The 6521-nt window shown below is 42.2% G+C and overlaps 1 pseudogene across 1 annotated transcript; it reads right to left on the bottom strand.

Moving 5' to 3' along the window:
* Positions 1-3832: 3832 nt before the first annotated feature.
* LOC103697117 (zinc finger protein ZAT6 pseudogene) lies at positions 3833-6133 on the bottom strand (annotated as a pseudogene). Its single transcript, XR_015973665.2, has 2 exons — positions 5258-6133; positions 3833-4628 (listed from the first exon to the last, which is right to left on the bottom strand). The product of XR_015973665.2 is annotated as a zinc finger protein ZAT6 pseudogene (transcript).
* Between the last annotated feature and the right edge of the window lie 388 nt (positions 6134-6521).

Here is a 6521-nt window from a genome sequence, read left to right as displayed (position 1 = left end):
AATTGAAGAGAGACTCTTTCCTGTACAGAAGCCAAGTGTTCATTTCTTAAAGAAGCTGTGTTTCGGTTCATATCCTCATTATATTCTTTTATCCATTTTTATTGTTCATGACATGCTAATCAATTTTCAGAATCATCTCCATATTATTATTATCCAACTTCCTGTCATTTCAGTAGTGTAAATTCCTGAGAACATGTACTATTTGGTGTCATCTTATCCACTGCCTATCCCTTTTTCAGTCTGTCTCCTTGTTCCATGTCAGTTATGTTGGAGACACCATCCATGGCTATTGTATTGTGCCCAATTGTAGTCAAAAGATATGTGGTTGCTTCATAATTAGAGCTGAAATTGTTATGCTGCAACCACTAGTATATATTTTAGCGATTGGATGAATTATATTATGCAGTTACCATGTGATTCTGGAGTCATATATATTTTATGTGATTGGATGAATTAAATTTTTTTTTAAAAAAAATAATATTCTAACGACGCTTTAAAGCGTCGTTAAAATCACGAAATTTTTTTTAAAAAAAATAATATTCTAACGACGCTTTAAAGCGTCGTTAAAATCACGAAATTTTATTTTAAAAAAATAATATTATAACGACGCTTTAAAGCGTCGTTAAAATCACATTTAACGACGCTTTAAAGCGTCGCTAAAAAGCGTCGCTAATTTCCGACGCTTTTGAAAGCGTCGGAAAATAGGTTTTTACCGACGCTTAAAAGCGTCGCTAAAGGCCAAAAAAAGCGTCGCTAATGTCCAATTTTCTTGTAGTATATGTTTAGTCCCATATCGATTATTTGCTGGGTAGATATTGGGTACTTATATAGAATGAAGGAACTCAAATAATACCATTAGACTAGCCATTTTGGATGAGGTCTTGGGTTGTTACAAATAGTATCAGAGTGACTCTAGCCTATAACTTATGTGAACTAGAGGACACTACAGCACGGATCCATTGGAGCTGACCATGAATCAATCATGGTGCTTGTGATTAGATTTAAATGGATTTGAACCTGACGATAATACCTTCTGGCAAGTCTTTTTGGGCGAGGTTCTGGGTTGTTACAGCTGTAGACAGTAGATTCTGGAAATAAAGCCCCATTTCTACAGAATAATTTGAAAGCTTTCGATCCTCGAGAAGATCAAAATTTTTAGCCGGCTTTGCTATCATAATAAAATCCCTACTGCTGACCAACCTCTACCCATGATGCAGTAATCACGGCAAAATGATTGACCATCTAATGCTTGGGTGCATTCATGCTCAAAGCTTTTGGGGCCGCCTTCTTCAGAATCTCAACATTTGCCGCAACCAAATTACAGTATCAAGATTTATGGAATGAATGGAGTTGGAAAATTTTGGGCAAGAAGCTGACTCCTGCAATTGAGACTATAATTGCAATCAGTTGCTGGAACCCATAGAAGAAAAGAAACAACAGGTTTTTCAAGTTCGAAGCTAACTCAGCGAGGGAAACAGCATAGCAAGCTATCTTTCTTTTCCGAAGCTAGACCTCTGGTTCTAGTGGAGATGGGTTTAAACAGAAGGGATATCTCTACGCTGACTTCCCATAGGAAGTAGAAACTCTCTTTGGGATGAGAGGCCGAGATTTTGATGGGATGGGGCCGTGCAACGCCTACACATCTGGAAAAGAAAAACATTACATGAGGCACCAAGAAGGTCGGCCCCCAAGGACCCACTTTGGGATTGTTCATATTTGATTGTCAACTGAAAGGCTGTAACCATGCCATCCACATTTGAGGCATGATAGGTGGAGATGCCTCCTTTTGGGTCAAGCATATTTATAGAAAAATTAACGAAGTTGTGGATTGGATGACCTCGTTTGTGGCAAATCACTCTTGAGGAGTTCTCTAGATTGGTGAGAAGAAGCTGCCTAGAGCGCTCTAAGATTTGTTAAAAAAGTTGTAACCATCGGCAAGGGATGATAGATGGGTGATTTTGACACCTTAGCGCGGCGAGCGAGGTGAGAAACACGAGGTCTTAACTTGCTTCGCGGAGCGCCAGTATCCATTAAGGGAATCTATATTTTGATAGGTGGAGATGTCTCCTTTTGGGTCAAGTATATTTATAGAAAAAACAATTAAGATGCGGATTAAATGACCTCATTTGTGGCAAATCACTCTCAAGGATTTTCCTAGATTGGTGAGAAGGAGCTGCCTAGAGCGCTTCGAGATTTGTTAAAAAAGGTTGTAACCATCGGCGAGGGATGATAGGTGGGTGACTTTGACATCTTAAGGCGGCGAGCGTGGTGAGAAACACGAGGTCTTAACTTGCTTCGCGGAGCGCCAGTATCCATTCATTAAGGGAATCTATATTTTGACCCTACTTACCTTCTAATGAAGTTGGCGAAGTAATTCACTTCCTCCATATTATCTTCAAAAAAAAAAAAGTCTATTTGAATTTAAGGTTACGAAAGCTGCCTGTTCTTTTCCATGCCACAATCTTCCCGGTAACTGGTGGCACTTTGGAAGAAGTCATCCAAGTGGGGACAGAGAAGACTCAAGACTATTGAATTTTCTCTAAGCCATGAAAAGCTTCACTCAGAAGTGCTAGTTGACTCCTTTAACTTCTTAGAACAGTTTACAAGACTCGTTCAACATAATGAGGCAACACCTTTTGGAAAGGACCGTCTCCACTTATCTTTTTCAGCAACCTCATGGGCCAAAGTTAAAAGAAGAGATCAGAAGGACTTTGTATTAACTAACCAGTGGAGTATTCATTACTAATCAAGCTATGTGGGTCTACCTTCTGTTGATGTCTTCATCAGTGAGAATGGTATTTCCCATTTATATATTATATGTGCTCAATGGGCTAGATGTGCCACTAGTAAATTGAATATTAACTATCCATGGCACTTTGGACATCTGATACATCCAATTTTCTTGAGACATTGGGGCACTTAACTGGATCAGAACCTGCCAACTTGCTCGAAGCCGTTTCGATAAATTTGAAACCGACTCAGTCTTTGATGCCTCGATAAAATTAGCGTGAATTTATATTTGATGTTGTTAAATATGGGTCAAGTTTGGGTCGGGCATCTGGAGCTGCCATTTTGCAATGACAAGTCCATGTGAAGACAAACTGAGAAAGAGATCTAGGCAAAATTTGATCACCTTTCACTTGGTTCAGGTTTTTCCAACTGCCCAGCTCAAGTTGCTCAACCAAGTTAATCACCCACTTACAGGAAGAATATATAAGATATGCCAACTTGCTATTTGATACCTCCTGATTGAGTTCTCTTTTTAATATAAATTATTTTAGTTTTATACTTTAAAAAAATTCCTGAACTTAAGCTAGGTTTTCATTTCTTGATAAAATCTAGAACAGATTGGATCGAGTTTTTTTCTTTATTTTTTTAATCTGACCAAATTTTACCCAACCAAAGCCAACCTTCCTACCCAAATTGCCCACCCTTAGTCCAATGTATTTTCTTTTCTTTTTTTTTTTCTTTTGTCATGATAATTCCTATATTAATTCCACAAAAGTTGGAACCTACGAGACATGTTTGGATTAGTGGATCTTGATAGGACAAAGGCATGAAAGTTAAATCCTTACAACTAACTTCTGCTAGTATAACTGATTTGCATATCATTCATGAGGGATTGGCCCATGAGCAACATGTGGCTCGAATTTATTTTTTTTAAATTTTTTGTGAGAAATAATATGTGGCTTGATTTTTTTTGTCTCAAACAACAACTAACCTACCATGCTTGACTTAATTGTCATGGGACCCCTAACCCATAGCAACATGACTTTGTGACAATTGACTTGCAACTAAAAGTAGTTCTTAACAAACCCACTTCCCCCACCACACCACATAAATGTAACTCCAACATAAAGCAATTGATCATAGCCGATCTACCAGCCACCAGGAATAAATTATGTTAGTTGCCGACTAATTGCTACCCAATCCAACCTAAGATCCCTGCTACTTCCAATTGGAGAAATCGGGTGCCATCTAAGGGCTAAAAAAGGAAGCTTCTATGGGTCCTACATGGAGTCACCTAGATGACTGAACTGTGCGGTAGATCTCTTTCGCCCTACCCCCTCCACCACATTTGTGGAAGAAATGCAGCATCATATAAAGACTAAACTAGAAGTCACACATCCAGTACGGTGTGCGGATAGCATTACAGAGTGTTGTATCATGCTCGATTGCCATTAACAAAAGATGGGCGGTTATCATACAAGATGGCTTTTGATGCCATATATGATATATGGTTGCTATAGCTATCCATCTTCTCATATGGATCATCGAGCATGTTACAGTATTCTGTGGTGCAATCCATGCACCGTAGAGCATCGTAGCAAATGTGATTGGACATGTTTTGATTTTCTACTATTAGAGATTAATAATTTTCTTCAAAAACATATCATTTTTCATCATATCTAGCGAGTTGGAAAAAATACTTGGAAGACCAACTTCCGAGCACGAAACAGCTACCATATCATCACTCTCGGCTTATATCAGATAATTGATCAAACCTCTTTAATTTTAGTGCACCAAAAGTGGCCTCAGATACTTGCCAGATGCCACCTCCAACCTCTATAGCTTCTGAAGTTTCAACTCCAATCTGTCCCTGCCGCCAATTTGGTGCGCCTGTTTCGCTGCAATGAAAACAGTCCCAAAAATTATTTTCTAAAAAATAAAAAATAAAAAAATATAAATCTAATTTATAACATGGAATATTTAACTTGTCTGAAAGCACTGCTCTGGAAACTCATTTCATGGAATTACTTTTTTTTATTCTCTGGATTTTCTTGCAAGAAAACATGCCCTAAAATCCAATAAAGCAGAGTGGGAACAATCAAAATGGAGGCCTCTTGAAGGGGCAAACAACAGCATCTCTATTTTTCTTTTTACAAAATCTAGAAAATATTTTTTTATAAAATGCTTTTGCTTTATTTTCCGTTCTTACAGAATAGTGAGCATGCACGCAAAAGAACTGCTCCCTCTTCTCCTACCTTTTCTCCTCTTATCCCCTCACCAAAACCCACAACATCTTAATTAAATTTACTCAGGAGAGGACCAAGTCAGTATCCATACTGACAAAAATAATTAATCTTAATTCTCAGACAAAATTTATCTCGAACCAACAATGAAATATTTGCAAAATTCAACAACGAATTAAGTAGCAATTCTCTGTACACCAACAAATATAATTTCAACATTAACAAGATTACAAGGCCAAGTATAATAAACTAAACAAAGGCGGTCTTAGGCTCTCTTCAGATACCGTCGCGTTTCTCTAAGCCGGAATTAAGAACCGCGGCTTCTTCAGCGCCAGAGGGCTCTGCACCTCCTCCTCCGTCGCCGCCGCCGCCAAACACCGACTTGCAGTAGCTTGGCGCCCAAACTCCGGCAGCGGCACCAGGTTCAGATCGAACCCCCTCGGCCCCGATGTCGCCGCCTCCGACGTCGTCACCCCGATTCCTCCGGCAGCTCCGGCGGCGGCGGCGCCGCCGTCGTAGTGGCATCTCTTGTGGCCCCCCAGAGCCTGCCCCGTCGGGAACGTCTTGTGGCACACCGAGCACTCGTGCACCCTCCCCACGCCTCCTGACGACGAGACTGAGCCGCTGGAGACCACCTCCTCTCCTCCTCCGCTGCTGCCGCCGGCAGAGGAGGGGGTAGCGGGCTTCCGGTGGCTGGCCTTGTGGCCTCCGAGAGCCTGGTAGGACCTGAAGGCCTTGCCGCAGACCGAGCACTTGAAATCCTGCCTCGCCTCCGCCGCCGACGGCGGCGGCGGAGGAGAAGGGGACGGGAGGCGGTGACCGGGCCCACCTTCACCGCGGGCCAGCATCATGAGGCAGAGGGCCAGGTACTCCTCTTCGGTCGGGCGGTGATCGAACAAGCGGTGACGCTTCGACCGCTTCCGCTTCGCGCACGTTTCGAGCTGAGGCGGCGGTGCCACCTCCTCCGACGTCGCCTCACTCACACTTGACTTCGACACCAAAGCCGGCGCCGGCGCCGGCGTTACGGCCAGTGCTTCCAGAGCCATCGAGCTACAGATAACAGCGAGAATAAGAGCAAAAGAAGAGAAGGGATTGGAATCAGAGAGAGCTAAAGAGTGGAGAGCAAGGAGATGGTGTCGGGGTGGTCCAAATATATGGGTGGGGAGTGGCATCAAACTAGGGGGCTGGAGCAGGTTAAGCGGCGCAGGAACGCGTTAAGTGGTAGGACTACTGGTGGCCTCGTGGGTCAACACGAAATGTGGTGAGAGTGGACTCGTTCTTTGGTCAAAACAACACGAAACCGGCTCTCACGATGGATGGATCTTCTCGTGCCGTTAAATAGTCTTTGTGAATCGTTTTTCTTAAACAATGACGCATCAAAATGGACAACAGGGATCCGGAGTTAATTTAAAGAGAGGAGGCATCTCACTGGATGGAAGGTGGACGTAATATTGTACAATGGGAACACGTACTACACCTTAGTCTTCGCTGTTTCGTGGGAATCACTTCGAGTGGATGCCACGTATTTATCGTTTTCTTTTTACACGC

The sequence above is a fragment of the Phoenix dactylifera genome, chromosome 15 (genome assembly GCF_051530095.1).
Source record: "Phoenix dactylifera cultivar Ajwa chromosome 15, Ajwa_hap1_PhDact_Kaust_v1.1, whole genome shotgun sequence".
NCBI lineage: Eukaryota > Viridiplantae > Streptophyta > Magnoliopsida > Arecales > Arecaceae > Phoenix > Phoenix dactylifera.
This window is presented reverse-complemented; position numbering and strand designations above follow the sequence as displayed.